Here is a 20,619-nt window from a genome sequence, read left to right as displayed (position 1 = left end):
GTCTTTATCCTCTTTCATAGGACAGATAGCTACTGTGCTCTGCACAACAGGACTGAGAGGAGTGACTTACAGTAAGTTTCAGATATGTGAAAAAGGGCAGAATATATCTGAAAACCACTTGGAAATGCAACCTATGAAATGGACTTGAATAAAAAAATGGGCAATGTTATATGAGATTACTAAATAGGCTAATTATGACTTTATAAGAAAATATCCAAACTCTGTAAAATTCTAAAGATCTGAGGGATAGTAATGTAGCTCTGTTGAAAATAAAAAATTAAAGCATTATAAATCTAGTATTATAAAAAAGGAAATAATTAACAGGAATAGTCTTTCTTCCATTGCCACTCTCAACACACAAAATTGCAGTAGAAATTCCTGCATGACACCATGTTATATGTTACATTACAGTTATATTTTCAGAGGTGTTGAAGTTTTGAATCTGGCAACAAAAAGTGGTAATTCTCAAGGTACATGAACAACTTCTGTCCAACCGTCCTTTAGTGAAAGACTTTGATTATATTCTGATTATTCCTTATCTACATAGTAAGGTATAAAATTACTTTGAGATATGCAGCATATTCTGCAACTAAATACAAAACACAAGGCTTTTAGCAACACAACCACTTTTAATCAACAGTGCTTTCATATTTAAATTTGACAGGTTGTTTAATACTGTCATTAGTTACAAAAATTCTGTGAAAGGACTGAATGTTTTAGTGATTGTCTTGCAGCGAGTAACTGTTGAATAAGGTTAAAAAAATACTTCATCAAAAACAAAGATTAGATACGCATTCTCTGATAAAGATCAAATTCATGAAATGTTGGGATACAGATTTTCAGAAATTTATTTAAAATTATTTGAAACAGATTCCATTAGGTCCTGCCTGATCTAATTGGGTACTTCTGCAAATTAACTTCATAGATGGAGGCATCAAAATGTTGAAGTGGTTAAATAATCTTCCTATAACAAAAGTAGCTATTTCCCTTTGACAAAGAAATTGATCATTTCCTTGTAGACTAAAATGTTGCTATAGACGAAAATATATGCAAATATACTGGTTCAGGGAAGATGTACAGAGGTATTTATATGTATATTTTAAATTTCTGCCAAGGCCTTGATTTGTTTTTTCCACACAGTTAGACACATGAAGTTCCACAATTTCAGGAAGAAAACCAACAGCCATTTCCAGGAAGAAAAACAACAGTGCTTTCATCCTCCAACTTTACTGCATTCACCACAGCTCACCCTACGAAGGCTGCCAAGCACAAAACAATGCAAGTGACAATTGACACAATGGAAAATATCCAGAATTAAAATACATAAGGTCAATGCTTTCTTTAGCAATATAGATGACATGGATGTTGCTAAAACTTTACCATGGAATTAAGTCACGTCACTCAATTTTCTGGTAAAAATTACTCAGTATCTGACACCTCTATTTGGTTTTCACCTTGTTCCAATGAAACTTAAAATTGTATGAAACATAAATCATAAATCCTTCCCATGTAAAAGCTAAATTAAAGTACCTGTATTTGCTAGATAGAATAGAAGATGCTTATCAAAATATCTTTTACCTTTAATAGAATTAATTGCATGCATTGCTATATATTTTTAATAAATAAAATTGCTTATAGTTGTGTCTCATTTTCATGCTTTTGAAGAGGTTAGTCATGTGAGTGTGAGGTCTCCAAACACCCAGACATCCAATGAGGTTGAAGATCTCAGCTGAAATTAAGTTTAGAATCTCCCAAAAATCAGGTTCCACAGCAGAAGTATCAAGACATAGCTTCAGCTGCATAAGTGCTTTAAATGTTTTTATTAATTCAAGATAGCTCTGTTACAGACTTAAATCTCTGTCAGTCAAGACCTTGTTTGTATATACTTCACCCTATTTCCCAGTATTTTTTAGTAAATAGTTGCTGCAGCTGAAGATGATTACACAGGGCACTGAAAATCAGAGTAAATCGACTAATATAAGAGCAATTGCAATTTGTTTCTGTAGGGATAGGTGGAGCAGAGTTGATGGTAGGTCATTCCACACAAATGTCAGGTGCTTTTAGCAGGAGGTGAGATGTGACTGGTGAACCATGTGTTGGTAAAACATGTGAAGATCCAGTACAAAGGTCAAGAGGGAACTCCACGGTTTACACGGAGCACAGGCAAGCATTACTGCCTACACAGACTGCTGCAACTGTGTATAAAGCTTCAGAGATACTTTTTCTGGCTAGTACAGGGCTGCAGAAGGAAATGAATGGGGACTACCGGGAAACATAGTAGCGGCCAGTAGATGCACTGTACATAGCCTCAAAGTCACCTACCCAGAGGAAGAACTTATTTACCTTGAGAGCGGCAGAGCACTGGGACACACTGCCCACCGAGGTCCTGGAGTTGCCCTCTCTGAAGACATCCAAAACCCACCTGGAGATGTTTCTGTGTAACCTGCTCTGGGTGACCCTGCCTTGCCACGGGGGCTGGACTAGATGATCTCCAGAGGTCCCTTCCAAACCCTGTGATTGTACACACCAGGAAGGAGCGGACACGGGCTGCCAGGAGAGCACCCGGCTATCACACTTAGCGGTAACCGCCATGGAGGTGTTTAAGGAAAGACTGGACGTGGCACTCAGTGCCGTGTCTAGATAACGCACTTGTGTTTGGTCACGGATTAGAACCGGCGATCTCAAAGGTCTTTTCCGACCCAACCGATTCTGTGACTCGGTGTGCCGGCCGGGACAACGGCCCAACAAACGCACTAGAGCCAGAAGGCCACGTGGGCTGAGAACGGCCACCGGGCACTCCGAGGCCTTGCCCCGGCTCCCCGCACAAGTCCGGGGCAGGCAGGGCTGCCGCGAGGCCACCGGTGACTCGGCGGGACAGCAACGACGCCAGGAATGGTGGCGGCGGCGCCTCCCCCTTCCATCGCCGCTCGTCGCCGCCGACCCACTCATCCTCTTCCTCCCCCCCTCGAAAATGGCAGCGCGGGCCACGGGCGGTGGGGGAGCGGCCGGGCCGCCGCCATCTTGAGGCGGGAGGGACGGCGGCCGCCGAGCCCCTCCTGCCCGGCCTCCCGCCGGAAGTGGCGTCAGCCGGCCCCCCGCGGGGCCACGCCCCCCCCCGCCGGGCCCCGCGCGGCCGCCGCGCGCCCCGCGCCGAGCCGGGCCCGCCGTGCGCGCCCCCCCGCGCGGGCGGGGAACAGGGCGGGCGCGCGCCCGGCGCCGGGGGCGCCCGGGGGAGCCGCCGCGCGCCGGCCGTTACCGCAGGCCCCGCCCCTTCCGGGGCGCTCGGCCGCGCCGCCGCCCCCGCCTCCCTCCGTCCGCCCGTCGGTCCCTCCCTCCCGCTCCCGCTCTCCTTTTGTGAGTTATAGCAACCGTTGCCTTGTGAGTCGAGCGCCATAGTCACCGTAGTCCTGGCGACTGTTACCCATCAACAACAGCCGCTCCGCTCCCGCTCCTGCTCCTCCTCCTCCTGCCGCTGCTCCGCACCCCCTGCCTCACCGTCACCCACCACAACAACAACAACAACAACCGTAGCCGCCGCCAGCAGCAGCAGCGACAGCGGGAGCGCCGCCGCAGCCCGCCCCGGCACAGGTGAATGCGCTCGGCGGGCGCACCCCGGCCCTCCCTCCTCCTTCTCCGCGCGGCATCCGGGCCTGGGCTGCGCCCTCGGGCTGTGCCCGTGCTGGCGGGGCGGCCGGGGGACGCGGGGCTCCCCGCCGAGCGCCCGCGGCCCTCCCGGGAGCGCCGTGCGGCCGGGGGGAGAGGGGCGGCGGGCACACACGGGGGTGTCGGGCGGGGAGCGGGGCCGAGGAGGAGGAGAGGCTGGGCGATGCCGGGGCCGCGGGCACGCTGCGGGACCGCCAGGACAATCGCGGGGATGCGGTGGGTGTGCGTCTGAGTTGGGGCTGGCTGGTACGGGCCGGGAGATGGAGAAACGGGGGGACGCGCTGCGGCCGCAGCCGGAGGGTAATGGCTCTAAACCTGAAAGGAGCCGTAGGGCTGGGAGGAAAGATGCAGCCGGAGACGGATCCTGTAGGACAGCAGGAGCAGGGGTTGGTTTCTCCCCTTTCACTTACAGGGGCCTTGTTCTGATTTGGTGTGGCTACTAAATGACTAAATGTTGCAGATTTTCCTGAAAACTTGCTGTATCTTTCAATGATACTCTGGATCTTAGCAGCCCCCCCCCCCCTTTTTTTTTTTCTCTGTGTGATTTTTTCATTTATTCATAATTAATATTGCAGTTTATTTTTTGTGCAAGCTGTATCTTCTTTGTATTGTGAAAGTGGGGTTTTGTTTATTCAATACCCTTACCAATACACACACAGAGTAGCAGGTTGTGGTGTTGTGGGTTGGTTTTTTTTTTTTTTTTTTATTTTATTGCACTCCTTCTGCGGGGAATGTTTTTAAATAATGCTTTAATACTGACAGTGTGGCATGGAACAGTGCATGTGTAGGTCTAGTTTATTGCACAGTGAGTTACGTTCGTGTGGAGAGAATCCATTTGTTTCCTGAAACTCTCCACGATGAAGGAAATTCAAGATACTGACTGCTGGTTTCAGTGCTAAGCTGCAAAGAAAGGAGGAAAAAAAAATAGAAAAAGAATTCTGTATGATTTTGTTGGTGGGGCTGCTTTTCAAGTGTACTTTTGTGAAAGAGGGTAAGAGCACCTATTTATCCCTCGGAGATGTAGTAGGACTCATGTTAGTGATGAGTATAGTTTGCTTCATATTTTCAATCCAAAATGCTTATTTTCTTCATCCTTTTTGTGATTGCTTAATAAGATCTAAAGATTTGTGTTGTCATTGATGTCAAATTATACTTCATATACTTTCTGAATTCTTTGGATGAAATAAATTTTTGGCATCTTTTTTGGCAATGGAACATTTAACATCTTCACATTTCCATACCCAGCTGCACTCTCCCCTTTGACTTGTCAAATCATGTGTTGTTTTGGTAGTCTTTATTCTTTCTGAAGTGGTGACTTATTTATTTCCCTATTTATTTATTTAGTAAAATAATTATTATGCTCTTGTTTTTAATCTACACTCTCCATTTAAATGTGTATACACCTTTTCCATTTTTATATCCTTATATATCCATGTAAGATGTGGGATTTGTTTCACATTGGAACTACCAGTGAGTGTGACTGGGGCAATTTTTTCAAGCAGGTATTAACTTAAAAATCTGCTAAGTAGTTAGTGCTTTGTTTGATACTGATATTCCTTGAGGTAAGGCATATTGGATCTTCTTTTTAAAGTGTGTTTTAATATTTCATAGTTCACAAGAACTCAGTAAATAAATTATTTTGGATAATGACCAAAAACCTCTATATCATCATCTTCTAGTTTTTTTACTCCAAGATGAAACCACTGCATGCTAATTTTGTAGGTCCTGGTGATGCCTGGAAGGCTGACCTGAAACAGAGACTGGACAGAGCTAGAGAATAAAGTAGGTATTTATTGGAAGGCTTCCAGGATCTACTTTGGGCAGGACAGGAGCCTGACTAAGGCTGCACTCAGCGTCTACTCAGCAGTGGCTAACCGGTCACAAGGACTTACATTTTTATCAGTTTTGGTCCATTTGCATATTGGGGTTTAATTTTCCAATTACAGCTCAGGTTGTGAGGTCTCATCCTTCTTGTTCTTGCCTTCAGCCCACCCTTGTTTGTGCTTTTGGGTGTGAAAATTGTCCTTGGTTCTCAGCAGGAAAAGGATTTATTTTGTCTACCTACCCTGTGAAGAGAGCTAGCTGGCACTTAATGTGAGGCTCAGAACTGTACCCCTGGGCAGCATAGAGTCTGAAAAACATGAAAGATAAAGCTTAAGACATCACTGGTGTTAGTAAGTTCTAAATACATTAATAATTTTCAGTGTGAGTTCTAGTAGGGTATCAGTTATATGGCACATCTAAGTCTTTATGAATTTGTTGTTAGTTTCTGTGATTCATTGGTTTTGAAATAATTCCTGGCATCTACTGTTGTTGAAAAGAGATGTCAGTTCTGTACCATACCTTTCTTGAGTAACTCTCCTAGACCAGGACCCAATACTGCTCAGGATGGGATCACTCCTGGTTTTGAAATCTGTCTTTGTAGAACATGTATTCAGGCTGCTGGGGAGCCAAGGAAGGTGTGTGCCTGTGTGTGAAGTTTCTGTTCTAACTCTGGAGAGATGTATGCAGGTGTTCTTTAAAAATCGAATTAAAAGCACATGTTTCTGTCTAAAACCAAAGACCTTTATAGTACTGTTTGGCTGCATTTTCCTTAGTCAGTGAATACGGTTCAGAAAACAATAAAGCAGGTGTAGTCACTGCCTTTAATATTATGGACTTTACTGAGAAAAGTATTGAGTCCTTATTTTTTTTTGAGATACTGCAGACCACAGACAAGATCTGCATTATGCATTCTGATTCCCCAATGCCCACAGCTAACAAAATAGTTGGTGTTTGTGATGCTAACCAGTGTTTTGAAAATTACATGGCTTGTGATTTTTATTTATTTATTTAAAATGCATAGGCTTTCATGACTTACAGGGTGACTATCTAATTTTGTTTCAACATATCCAGCAAAACAGTTGGGATCAGGTGTTCTGTTGTGTTACTAGTAAGCTGACCTACATTATGCTACTTTGGAGAAATCCTTTCAGTGAGGTAGTGTAGGTAAACGAAATCAGCATCAAAGATACTGCTAAAAGCTGTTAAAGATTTTAACGTCATGGTGCTTTATTAGATAATTAGGTTCAGCTTTGTTAGCACTATCCCATTTCTTGTTCCTCCCTGACAGAGTAGTTTGTTAATCAAAAATTGCCTGGAGAAGTAAATCTTGCACTTTATTTCCATTTACTAAACTTTTGAGAGGTCAGGCTGCTTTTGTTTTCTTCTCTTACTTTAAACATAAGCCAATGTCTGTATAGTGCTTTATCATTGTGGCTTCTTTTAGTGATTTAGCTAGTGTTTCTCATTTTCATGCTTTACTTTGAAAGGCTTTCTTCTCTCAGAAAATGTTCTAGATTAGTTGTATTTTTTACTGCAGTCTTCAACAGCTGACCTTCTGCAGGTGTGTGTCACTCAGAAGGCTTAAAAAATGAATAGGCTTAAAAAAATGTATATGACTGTTAAAATGGTTTTCAAAAACATTGTCAGTTGGAAAGACATGTGAATGCTCTTTAATACAGAATAAAAAATACGCTTTCAGTGGCAATGCAGTGTCCTTGTAGTTGGAGTTCCATTTCGAAATTGAGTTCTTTGTCAAATTTATGTACTAGAATACAAAAAGAATGTTGTTTTGAGATTATCAATGAAAATGCCTTTTTTTTTTTACTAAAAAATAGGGCTGAAAACTTAATGAGGCTTTTAAAATGAATAACTAATGTTTAAGACCTTTTATTTCAATTAGTACCAAGTTTATTATCCATGTATTTTGCCTGCAGTTGGCTGTCAATCAAAACAATATTTCTCTTTTCTCACAGATGCTATGCATGCCCATATTTTGGAAATTTAAGGATCAGTATATATACTGATTTGGCTAAATCTAGTTTGTTAGGGACAGATGGCTGATTTAAACAGGTGTCACTTCATTTCTTGTGCCTTGTGTTGAAACTGGTTCCAGAGGTTTACAAAAGAGCTTTCTAAAGCACATGGTGATTTCCACTTCCGTGATTAGAAAAATGTACTTTTGTGCAAAATTATTTTCCTAGTGACTAGGTGTATTTTAATAGTTTGGTGTGTCATATTAGAGTTTCTGTTTAACTATTATGTTTTAATAGTTAAAATGTCATAGCAGAGTTGAAATGTCTCATATAGTACAATAATTTAAAAATTTCTTTTCTCATTGGACATTTCATAGAGGTGTGATTATTTTGGTTTGAAATTCAGCAGTTTGAGTGTATGGATAGCTGTAGACCTAATAATTGTTATTCTTGCAAGACCAAGAGCAGATATATTACTTGGTGTAACATTTTGTTTCACTACCTTATCTTTTCTACTTAAAAATTATTTCATTTTGGAGTATTTTTTAATAAAAATTAGTTACTCTTAAGACCATAGGATTAGTTTCAAACTAATGTATGTTTAATTTTTTTTCTGAAAGCCTGCTGTATTAGCACATCTGCAGGTTTTAAAAAATTTTTATTCAGTAGTTATAATTTCCTCAATTACAAAAGATTTTAATAAGAAATAATTAAATTGAAGTTGGTTTACTATTTTTTTTTGTTATTTTTATTTCTAAGGGTTCCTTTTTTCTTTTTTTTTATGTTGACTTTTTAATCGCAATGTCTGGTGTTTATTGTTAGTTGTTTTCTTTCTAGCAGATGCACCAGAGGGTGCTATGCTATTTGAAATACAAAAAGGAAAGAAGATCCTAAAAGTTTGTTCACTGAAGTGCATTGATAATGCATGTGAGACTTGAATAAACATTACTGAAATTTTCACGCTTTTTTTTTCTGTGCAGTGCGATATAGCAAACTTACTGTTTTGACAATATTATGTTATAAATCATGGGGGAAATTGGCTGTTCTGAATCTGATTTTGTCTATGTATGTAGATTTACACACGTGAAATGCAATTTCTGTTCATCAAGAGAAAACAAATATTTATATGTAAATTATGTCTGTTTCACATGTTGCTGAAACGATATAAGCTCTATACTTATTGAAGTACTACATGAACTTACCAGGCACACATGCATTTTGGAGTGACCTTTACTGTGTGTTATATTTTTCATTTATAAGACTATAATCACATTTCATGTAGCTGATTTGCTCACATATGAGCACTTTTTTAAAAAAACGCATTGCTGTATATAGAATTTTCTTCCTTTCTCACTGGATGTCTTCCAGATGAAACTGAAGTTGGCATGGGGGGTATGTACTTATGAATTGCAAAAAGAACAGGATATTTTTCTCCATTCATCCTTAGTTCTGGGAAAGAAAGCCAGTAATCCACCTTCCCTTCACATCCTTCCCCCCCCAAAAAAAGGGAAAAAGGAAAATCCAAACTAGCCCCTGCCTCTACATATTTGTAAGTACCATCATGTTTCATTTCAAAAAATTCTCTATGGCTATATGAACCTAACAGATTAGAAATTAATTGTAGTAACTTCTGTAGTTTAGTAATACCTATTTTTTATCATACCCCGTAAGATTAATAAGGCAATATTTTTTTTCCTGTGTGTAGGTAGTTAATGGTGTCTACTTTAGTGTAATTTTCATTTGGAAGCATGCAAAAAGGATGCAGACTGTGTCTAGGGTAGTACACCTTAAACTGCTTAGTTTTGCATACTGTTGCAAACAATTTAGTTGTTCTACCTGTTCCACTATTTCAAGTTCTTTGGTTAATTAGGAACTTTAGTTTTAGTGTCCTAAAATCAAGAGATAGTGGATGGAATGGAATATATTGTAAGTTCTATTTGATAAAGAAATTTCCCATTTTACAATATAAATTTTAGTGAGACTTGGAAGGTTAATTTCTGGCAATTTAGGTTTTATCTTTGAATATCTAATTTATTTCTAACCTGTCTTCTTTAAATTCTTGCATGACATTCATAGCAATGCAATGAGAGTACCAAATATTGTATATGAATAACTAAATTGGAGTACTTGTAGCATTTATAACTTTATTCATTCATCGAAGAGAGGAAAGAGGAATTTAGCACTATTTTTAAAGGTAATTTCATTCATCCATAGACCCGAAGATGTTGAGTACACCTCAGCTTCCAAGTAAACAATATATTTAATTCTTTCATTTTCCTCTTATTGAAGAATGATTTCAAGTAAGTTTGTAAGGCCTTTAAGGCAAGAACCACATATTTAGATTTTGTTCAGGCTTTGGATGCTGCTACTATAACTAATGACTCAAAGTCGTGTTTGCCGTTTATGTACCAAGTAAATGGATTCTCTCTTCTGTTTTACTTCCTCATATCTAATCTAACTATGCTTTTTCATGTACATCACATCAGGGATGTTTTCTAAACTCTAAAACTCAGTGTGGTTAAATCATGTAACATTGCAGTGTAGAAATAGAAACAGGCAAATCTGTTGAAAGGTGAAGTATGTCGGTTTGCAGGTGCCATTGAGTCAGATTATTCTACCTCAGTTAGGATGTTCTGAGGTTTTAATTTTTTTTTTGTCTGATTACTTTTTTAAGTGCTGTTAACTATACATCCCTTACAAAGAACTTTAAAGATATGTTAGGATTCTGTGACAGAACTACTTGCAAGGCCATTATTAAGGTTACAGATAGCTATTTATTTATTGAAAAATACATTTTTGGCTCCAGTGAACTAGTTCATGTCTGCTGAATTATCAGGTGATTGTCTAATACCTTTGGTCTGATTTTCTTCCTCCCTCCCCTGAAGTTCTGAAATTTGGAGCGGGAAGAAGGGAGAGCAGTCTTGCTTATGTATCTCTCTTAATCTGACAGTGAAATTGGATGTTTATTGAATTTCTGAAGTTTCCTTTCTAGTGGGTTAGAAAACTAGGACTGTCAAACTGTACAATTGTCTTTTGGTGTGCCCTTTTGCAGATTATCCACAAAGCATTTTGGAACGTTGCTGTTTGTACTGTATGGCCTCATATTAACAAAATTAGAGTCTTATCAGCTGGGCTTTTTCTTCCTTGCATGGTGGTAGCATTCTGCACTGTGAAGAGCTGGGAGTGAAATTAGCCATGAAGCTAGCGGAGTTGGATGGTAATAAGTAACTAGCATTATCTAAGGAAGACTTAATCTGTTCATTATTGGTAGGGAAAGCAAAAATAACGAAGTAGCTATAGTTCTCATGCCTTTGGAAGCAGTGGAAATGGCAGGATTTCTTACATTAAATGTCTCATAAATTTTAAGACTTATTTTCTATTTAACTGCTGCAAAAAGTATTTTAAATTCTTCATTTAGAGTCCTAACTGTTTTCTTTTCCCAGTAAGATGTCTGCTGTATTCTTACCTCTTTATTGTTCTGTGGCTTGACAGTAGATACAATAGAATTACAGATTTAATGGAGGAAAAATGTTTCCTACCTCTCATTTTTTGCTAATGAGATTCACATTGTAGTTCTTTCATTAGGAAGGACATGTGCCTATACACAAAGGATTGTCCATTTGTCTTTCTAGTTAAGGTTTTATATATTGTGTTTATTATCCTAAGTCAGTGTTAATTACTTTGTATCCCAGAGAATTTAGAAGATACAATAAAAAATTAACCTTGCCTCATAACTACTTTCTTTAATTAAAATCCCATTCTTCCATCTCAGTGTTTTTAAGAAAAATAGTTGTTCTATAATCCTTTAAAACCTAAATTTCTCAAAATTTCTCATTGAAAAATCTGGAGTAATTTAATGATCAGATGATATGCATTTTACAGTTAAGTTATAGAAAGGTATTGTTTAAATTATATATAGTTCAAGAGACTATTGGCATAATTTATAAAATACATGACATATGAAAACGATTTAGATCACTTCTGTAGGGAAGTCCAGCTGTTTCCACAGTTACATTGGTCTTGGATAGTGAGGAGCACTTGAGTTACCTGTTGAAATGAATCCCCCGCAGCCCGCCGGGGCTAGCTCAATTTCTTGGGAGGCTTTGGGGGAATATTTTAAGGGTAGGGCAAAAGATGCAAAAGAGGCTCTTACCCCCAGGGCTGATCCAAGACGTTTATTCCAGGAGGGGAAACAAGGGCAAGAGGCCCAGAGGGCAAGAGAGGTCCAGAAGGAGGGAAAGAGGGCTGGAGCCTTGGAGAGCCAGAGGGCAAGAGGAAGAAAGAGGAAGAACAGACCCTTATCAAGCCTTCTGTCCGGGGGGATGGCTGGATCTCAGGCAATTGGGTCAAGAAAGGAAGGAAGGGTAAAACTACATGGTTACAGGCTTCAGGGGTCCTGGGGAAAACCATTCCCCAGAGAAATACAACAACCTGTGTAGCAGCTGATTTATCAAATAGACTGTTAGCCATGAGGTGAGGTGACACACTGTGGTAGCTCAGATCACATCAACATTTGTGTTTATCTTTAGTATTTAGTTCACTTCTATTTTGTTTTGTCCACTCTGTGTTAAGTCACTTCAACTGAGTTGCAATTTGCAAAGGAGTTGCAAATCACTCTTTTTGCAGGAGTTCTTAAATAACTCTTCCATATTAATCGTATTGTTTTCCTGTCAGATTTAGTAAATGGGAAAATGTAGAATTCAGTATGTTTCTAATTCCTCAGAGCTGATTCTGGGTATTAGCAATAGCAGTTCCCGGTAACTTCAAAGAAGTTTATTTCTTGGACTTTCTCAAAGGCATGGAAGATCTTCCTTGAGCTATATCATCTTTACAGTTGTTTTAGAGAGTAAAACATGCTTAGTGTTAAATCATAGATTTAATATAATTTAATATAATCATTATTCAATAATGAGTTGAGATAAGTAAGACAGAAATACAGCTTGATTCCCTTAATTTGTGGAAATACTTTTGAGCTGCAAGTCTGGATTTTGAAGTGAGGCAAGAGTTAATAAATGAAGATGAAAACACACCTCTTCATGGTATTGTCTCTTTACAAGTATTTTCTGATGGAGGGTTGTCCTGAGTTGCTGTGGCTTTCTCCAGCCCTGAAACTCCTTTCTAGTGTAAGGAGTCCTGAGAGGATATTTCATGAAACAGCAGTGAGCAAGTAAATGTATAGAGATTTCAGTATACCGGGTCCGCAGTGGTGAGGAAATAAGAAAAGCTTAGGGTTTTGCAAATCTCAGGCTAGTTCACAGAATTTAGGTTTTGCGTCCGAAGTCCCCTTTGCTAGCAAACTTATGTCACAGTGAGGAAAGGCTTATCTGCAGTAAACTCAGAATTAGAGATGGTCCTACAAAACAGTAGCATAACTTATCATGTAAATAATAATTCTGTTCAATGAAACAGACCTTCCAGTGTTATAACAGTTTTGGGTTTACACTGATTCAGTTTTATCTGTTTGGTGTAGTGTAGTCTTTTTAATGCTGTTGTTTCAGGTCATTCAAGTGCTCAGTTGACAAAGTTTATAAACTTATGCGGTGTGGTATATTCAGATTTTGTGTTACTATTTTATATCCATTCTTCTTGTGGAGGCAGATTTAAATTTCAGGTGTTGAAATTTCCTGCCATGATCTTGATATGGGCCACTGAGTCAAATTTCTTGTCCTTAATGGGGCTTGAAAGTCTTCAGTATCTTCACTCCTTGGCCTACTTTAGTATTTATTCCTCATTGAATTCTGAAGAAACTGACATTTACTGAATTCAGGGAAGAGCTGGATACAAGATCATGATTTCAGTGCAGTGACCAACTTTCATAACCTGATGAAAATAGATTCTTCATGGGGTCTCAAATCAATGTTACAAGTTTGTCACGAACATATTTCAGGCAAATGAGATGAGTAGGAGTTTTAGTGTTACTTTGCATGTGAAAGATTGCCATATAAGGGCTCCCAGTGCTTGATTTCAGGACAAAATACTAGGTTATTTGGCTAGGACTTGTAACAACTCATGCTGTAAATTTCAGCAGCTTTTAATGGCTTGTGTCCTCAGCACAGTTGTAAGTTTGAGATACTCAAAAGTTCTTGTGTCAGCATAGTTGTATTTTCTGTTACTTGCTGTGATCCAAGGATGGTAACTCTTCAGACACAGCTGAATGTCTTGAAAGCTCAACATCAACAAACTGACCATCTGTAGCCGACTGAAAAAAGTGTTAAGCTGGAGCCAGCAGTTCATTTTTTTCCTGTACTTGAAAATAATTAATATTTTGAAAAACTGCAAGCATTTTCTTCCCATATTTTATAAAATGGGAAAAGATAAAATGTCCTAGTCAGAAAAATATGTGGATATGGCAGATAGGAAAATAGAAGATATGTTTTTTGTCATCTATAATAGGGAAGTTATGTTTTTGTCATCTGTGATAAAGAAAGCAGTGTATGTCTGTGTAAGTTTTGGTTAGAAATGCTTTAGTACTTGTCCCAGAGTTTGTAGTATAAGAAGGGGAAAGTAACAGGTTTTGGCCATTCAAAATGGCTTGAATATGTAATTGGGTGTTAATAGTGGGAATTGAGATGTTGGTTCATAATATGTTAAATCCTCTAATAAAATTACTTGTGTCATCTCCATAAAACAAACTGCATGGTCACAAATATAACTTTGTTTTATAGCTGTGCATCTGACTTCTCAATGATCTGTTCTCTTTGGCTAATGTTTAGATCTCATTTTTAAAAATATGTTCATTTTCCATGAAGTACTTCTGTCTTCCACAGGCTGATTCAAAAGCACTTTAATATGCTCTAGTTACAGCATTTAACTTAGTATGGAAATGGTTAATTTTACCATAATGATGCCAGAATGATTTTTGCTTTTTTATTTCCTTCATATATGGATATTTATAGACTGCTGTTGTGTAGTTATATAGTTCCGAGCTAGCTCCAGTACTTTTCCCTACCCAGATAGGCAGAAAGACAAAACACATTCCAGAAGCTCCAAGCCCCGGGAGTCCAAGGCCCCTATCTTATCTTGATTCTCTTTGGGAGCCAAGGTTCAAACCAGCTCTTGGAGACACATTTTCGTAAATAAAGTTTAGTTCCTATCTGTGGTAGGGGGAAAATCAAGAAAAGGATAGAACCCGGAGGAATTACCTCATTGTTTATGGTTCTAATTGGGGATTCTTTTCAATTATGCTAATTCGCTAAATTTGTAAAACTGTATTCACCCTGTGTGGGATGGATATTTTTGCATACTTACCCCTTGGAGACCTCTAATAAAGACCAGCCTTTTTATAACCTCTTACACTAATACTGTGTCAAAAGTGTGTTGCTCATTTCTAGATCTTTAAGACATCAGTAAAACCAAAGGAGCAGGAGATCCTTAGGGTACCCAGTGCAGTATGGTGTGCAGTTTGTGGTTGGTTTGTATTTGGTCAATTGATTTGTTTGTTTGTTTGTTTGTTTTGGTTTTTTGGTTTTTTGGGGTTTTTTTTTAAGAGTGAAGGAAATGTGGCAGATAACTTCATAAGAATAAGAATCATCTATCAGGACATTTTATTTTCATCTAGGTGGTTCAACTTGTCAAATGGAGTTACTTGTCTTAAGGCATAGGGTAAAACTGGTGTTTTTCACATCACTGACTGGTATGTAATTTCTGTACTGAGCGTATTTTCTCAGATAATCTGTTAACCATCCTTTACAGGATGTTAGAAAGGTTATCTTTTCTTACAGGAAAAATACAGATAACCTATTATAAACACAGTTCTCTTAGTGAAATCTAGAACAAAAGCAGTCACTGAAAAAAATACTCTTTTAACCTACTTCTACAATAATCTTCTAGCCAAAAGGGAGAGGAATGCCAGTCCTGTGAAGCTCTCTAGGGCTTCACAGATCTGTAGCCACAGCCTGCAGGCTGGAAACAAAGTGGCTGGGACTACAAGCTGGATGAGGCCCTGAGGTATGTGGTTATCAGGTAGCTGAACATGTGCTAGCAGTGTGCCTTGGCTGTAGAGAAGATTAAAAATGTCTCTTGGGCTGTATGAACACAAGTATAGGCTGGAAATTGAGAGAAATGTTTATCCACCTGTCCTAGGGTGACTTTATGATGCAATATCCCCAACTGTCTGTTCTGTTTGTGCTAGATATTAAGTTCTACACCTTTAAGGCTGGTTCTGAGAGTGAAGAGGGTGAGAAGAAGCGTGGAGTTAGTTTTCAGAAACTGCACTCACTCCTCCACATTCTGCTCCTGGATTGTTGTCTGCAGCAGGGACAGCGAGAGAGAGCTTTCCTTTGCTTTTTAGCTAAGTTTTTAGCTAGCTGAGGCAGGGAAGTTCTCCAGACTCTGGCTTTTCTTTTTCTTGGAAGTGATCAGCCCTGCTCTGGGCTGAAAACCCAGAAAATACACCGGAGCTCACACCTGTGGCCCACCAGGGCTCAGGACACTGCATTCCAGTGCTGGAGTGACTGATAAAAGACTAAGAGGGCCAAGCTACAGTCCAGAACAAGGACTTTGAAATTTGCCATCTCTTCAAAACAACAAAAGGTTTTATTCTTTAATATTATTCCATTTTTTATACTTGTGAATAGTTTGCTTGTTAAATAAGCAGTTTTTTCCCGACTTTTCTCCAAGGAAATCTTTTCCTGAACCAGCTGAGGGAGGGGCTACTTGAATCTGCTTTCTAGAGGAACCCCTTTGGAAGTTTCCTCCCAAATTTGCTCTAAACCAGGACATCACCTCTCTTCTGTATTTATTATACAACATTCACATGCATTTCTGCTTTTATCCTCACTCTTCTGCAGTTGTGGGAAAGATGTTGGAGTAAGTTCAGCAAAGGGCTACTAAGACAGTCAGGAACTAGAGTGCACATGTCTGTGAGTAGGCATGGAAGGACATGGACTTGATCAGCCTCGAGAAGAGACAGTTACAGGGGGCCCAACAGCAGCCTTCCCTGGAAGTGCACTTCCTATGGAAGCACATGGTAAAAGGATGGGAGACAAATTTGTAAGCTGAAACAAGAGACGTTTAAATTTGAGACAAGAAGAACCTTTTTCCCCTAAGGACAGCCCAACAATGCATCTTGGACCAAGTGAGGTTTTGCCATCTCCATCTTTGGAGACTTTCAGGCTCTGACTGGATAAAGCCCTGGGGAGCTAGTCTAATGCTGACTTTGAACTTGCTTTGGGAGGGAAGTTGGGCTTGGAGCTCCTGAAATCCATGGCAGCCCGAGCTATACTATGGTTTTATTTGTGACTCTTGCTCTAGAGCAGAAGTTCCTAGATGTAATTTAATTTGCCTTGTAGTCTAGTTGGCCAGTTCAGTTTCCTAAGACTGCATTTGAATCCTCATATCTGGAGGTAAATTGGAGGGATAGAGCTAGAGTCACAAAGTAGTCCTCTTTACATGTGTCACAAAGACCTACATTGGGTGCCCAGGAGATGATCTCCCAACTCTTGTGTTCCTTTTATCTTCACTGCATTACATTTCTGTTATTTTGGTCCAACACTTCATTCTGTGGGTTTTGCAAACTTAGGTCTGGACATAGACTGGATTTCTTGCATTTATTTATGCAATATTTTAGAATGAAACCTCAAGACTTCCCACTGGAGTCCTGCAGAGGCCAAAAAAAAAAAAAAAAAGGCAGCAGAGAAAACTGCAGTAGCAGGAAAACAAATTTTCTTAGGTCTCTTCAGGAAAAGATGGTGATGAACAAAGGGTTTTATAAAAGGAAGAAGGACTTTGGTTGAATACCTGGGAAAACCACAGTTGCTGATTTCTGTGGACATCTATTTGTGTGTATTGATCAAAGTCTTAATTTGCAGTTTTAAACTCCTTTGTTATAGCAAAAGAGAGGAACAAATTAAAAGAGGAAGAACCACAAACAACATTTTTATTGGAAATTATTTAGAATTTTAAAATAAACTAGATAATTTCCTTTCTTTATTGAAACAAGTTCAGGGGTGTTGAGGAAACATTCTGTATTTGGCTAACTGCCCAGTGATTTGTAAGTGGTGTTCAATGTACATAACAGACAGCAGTATGAAGAGGGGGTCTTTTTTGTAATGTCGATATCTAAATATTTTCCTGTAACTTGCTTATATCTCTGTTCATTTTGATAAGAACTGGACTGAGTCCAAAAAGAAAAATAATTTCAGAAGCAAGGACGATCATTTTCTGAATCTATGTAAAGAGATGTTTGTTTTAAAAAAAGTGTTTTCTTTATCATATAGCTGCAGATACAAAATTTATAGCACTGATAGAGATCAAGAGGAAGGATCTAAGGAAGGGTGTATTACAGTAACTATTACTGGTGAAATCAGAAATAGGTTGATAATCAATGCTTCTGTTGACTGGAGTGGTTCTCCTTGGGGGTCTTTTGTTTGTTTTGGCTGCAGTTTATCATGATGGGACATTGAGATCCATAGCAAAATTAATGTACTTTGATTTCTCTTAGTCTTGTGTAGCACTGCTTGAGGAATAGGCAAAAACATATGTATACAATACTAATTATGATAAATGTAGTCTTGATAATCATGGCAGTATTAGAAAGTAATTCTTTTATTTAAATGGAGATGTTTCCTATCAGCTAATAAGCTGAGTTGAATTGAATGATTAAGGCCTGGATAAGCAAATACATTGTTTACAATGTGTCTTTATTTTATTCATAATTTGTTAAACTTACCTCTGTCAAATTTGAGAATTTAAGTTAAAGAGGGTTGTAGGATGTCCAAAAAGTGTTTCTAGTGAATTTTTTTCCAAGGAAAAATCCATTTTCTGATTGAACAAAGTACATGAATGCACAGTGAGACTCAAAGTTTCCTAAAAGATGTAACACCATGACATAGTCAGTACCTTTTTCAAGTACCTCTGTTCTAATGTGCTTGTCTTTTAGAATGTTCCTGTCAAGTCCTGCCTGAGTTTTCAAAGTCAGTGATTAAAATGAGTATCAAGAAATTCAAGTAAAATTCAAGCTGGGCAAAACAAAGAATACTGCAATATGGAAAACAAGTGAAATAAACTTAAGCATATCTCAAAATGTATGTAATTAGTGTTCACTGTTGGTATTGTACATGTTGTAGTTTAGATTTCTGTATTTCTGTATTATAAATGAGGTAGCTGATCGTATTTGTTTCATATTATTTTGACTATTACTTGGCTATTATGGAAGAACAGTGAAATGGTATGTTATGCAGACATATGTCTATCTTAAGACTTAGCAATCAAATTCAGTTTCCACTGTTCATGACTTAAATCTTGAATAAATGTTGTTGCTGAGTGTTCTTTATGTTTGAATTGGTTTTTTTTATTCTCTATAGGTGCAGTAGGCTGGAGCCTAATAAAGAAAAAATACCAAAGAATTATAAAAATCAATTACCATTACCTATTGTCAAAGCATCTTTTGAAAGTAATATTACCTAAACTTCCTGGGCATGAAGCTTTTTGTCATGTTATATGAAAATTTCTTTCATGAATGTTTTGTAACATTATAAGCCAGAAAACATAAACAAACAAATATGCTTCGTATCCAATTGTACAACATTCTTTCCTCTTTTTTTGTAATTAATGAATTTCCCTTATATTTTTACTTTTTTTAATTACTCTTATTATTTGCATTTCTGTGTGCTTTTCATTGCTCTTTACTTCACTTGGGTTTTACATTGTGCTTCTTTATTTTTAACTCAGTGTTTTTCTTTGAGGGCAAGAAAGCCATGCTAGATAAACCTAGCTAACAAGAAACCTTATGCATGTTTTCATTTTACAATTTCATGGTTTCAAATGCTTTCTACAGTCAATCTTCGCTATGAGCTCAGAGAACTGATTCTTTGAGAGAAAGGTAGTGGTGAGTAAAGATGATTTAATAATTTTAGGATATTTTTTATAAATAAATGCCTGTAAGCTGAAAATATAAGTTGAAGTGGTTTGTTCTAAGTCACACATGGAATAAAAATAAAATATTGGTATCTATCCAGGAAATACAAGCTGTGGCTTGTTCAAATCACTATCTTTTCAGGTGTTGAGTATTGTTAGGTTGGAAAAGCAGAACAGAATGTGCTGTTTGGAACTGAGTGTCTTTTGCAGTGAGGTCAACAAAAAGCCATGTGGGAGGTTTTTTTGTATGTTTGGCTTACAGAATTTTGGTTTACTTTTTTGTGTATGAATTTGTATGTATTTTAAGTGTTAAAATAGATCTCATTTCGTGCGACATAAAAATCAACACTGGTAGGAACAGTGTCTTGGTAATAAACATGTGCTTGTGAAAGCTAACATTTTGGGAAAGGTCACACAGGAAGGCAAACAAAGTTATAATTAATATCTTAAATAATGTTATCAAGTGTGATAGTAAATTTCAAGCATGTTTGGTTGGAGTGAGAGGTTTTTTTGTCATTGCTTTCAACATAATGAATTTCATGTGTATTTTCTGTAGAATTGCCACTGCTGAATTTGCTCTTAAATTGAATATAAATTTCTTAAATAAAAAAAGAAAGAACATGGTAAACACAGTGAAATATAAGTTGCCTTGTTGCAGTACTTCAAATACATGGTTACAAAGCTAAGTAGTAGATTTCTAAAGAGATGCTTAAAATCATATGGTAGGGCAGGGTAAAGGATATCTTCAGGACATAAAGCAGTTTTTTATAATAAGACAGCTTTCTGTAAATGGGTTTCTAAATTTCTAAGTTTGTAAATGTTTCTTTCTCTCTTTTCTTCTTTCAAATTAGAGTATATGCCAGTCTTGATTTTTTATGTCAGCATTTTTCCTTTACTGTTTATAATGTAGTTATTTTTTTGATGCTTTATTCTGCCATCATCGGTGACAGTGATATCTGCTTACTTATATTTTACAACTACAATTATTTTTTCAGTACTTTTGTGGCATTCACTTTTACTTATTAAGCTCTGCAGTTCAGTATCCACAGTTTGGCTGTTTGTTTTTTTTTTCCCCTTTTCTTGTTGGATGCCTGGGATGTGGTTTAATATTTAACAGTTTACCTGAGATAGTGGGATGTGACTCGTCTGCTGAGCATCACACAGTGCTGACATATACCCAGCTGGTTGTAGGGATAGCCTACAGGTGCCAAGGCTTTCAGGGACTGCCTGTTTTTTTTATTTGCCAACAGCCACTTTGCTTTCATGTTTGCTAATCTCTGGCTTTCTCTCGGGGTGCTTTAGC

General features: G+C 38.4%; 1 protein-coding gene across 1 annotated transcript in view; it reads left to right on the top strand.

Annotated features, from left to right (window-relative positions):
- Positions 1 to 3,274: 3,274 nt before the first annotated feature.
- RFX3 (regulatory factor X3) overlaps positions 3,275 to 20,619 on the top strand; it is a 105,124-nt gene continuing 87,779 nt past the window's right edge. Inside the window, exon 1 of the mRNA XM_066338835.1 lies at positions 3,275 to 3,588. The gene's annotated coding sequence lies outside the window, so the exon portion shown is untranslated. The remainder of the gene's footprint in view (positions 3,589 to 20,619) is intronic.

This window comes from Sylvia atricapilla, chromosome Z (genome assembly GCF_009819655.1).
Source record: "Sylvia atricapilla isolate bSylAtr1 chromosome Z, bSylAtr1.pri, whole genome shotgun sequence".
NCBI classification, from domain to species: Eukaryota; Metazoa; Chordata; class Aves; order Passeriformes; family Sylviidae; genus Sylvia; species Sylvia atricapilla.
Note: the sequence above shows the minus strand (reverse complement) of the source record. Positions and strands in the feature narration are given on the sequence as shown.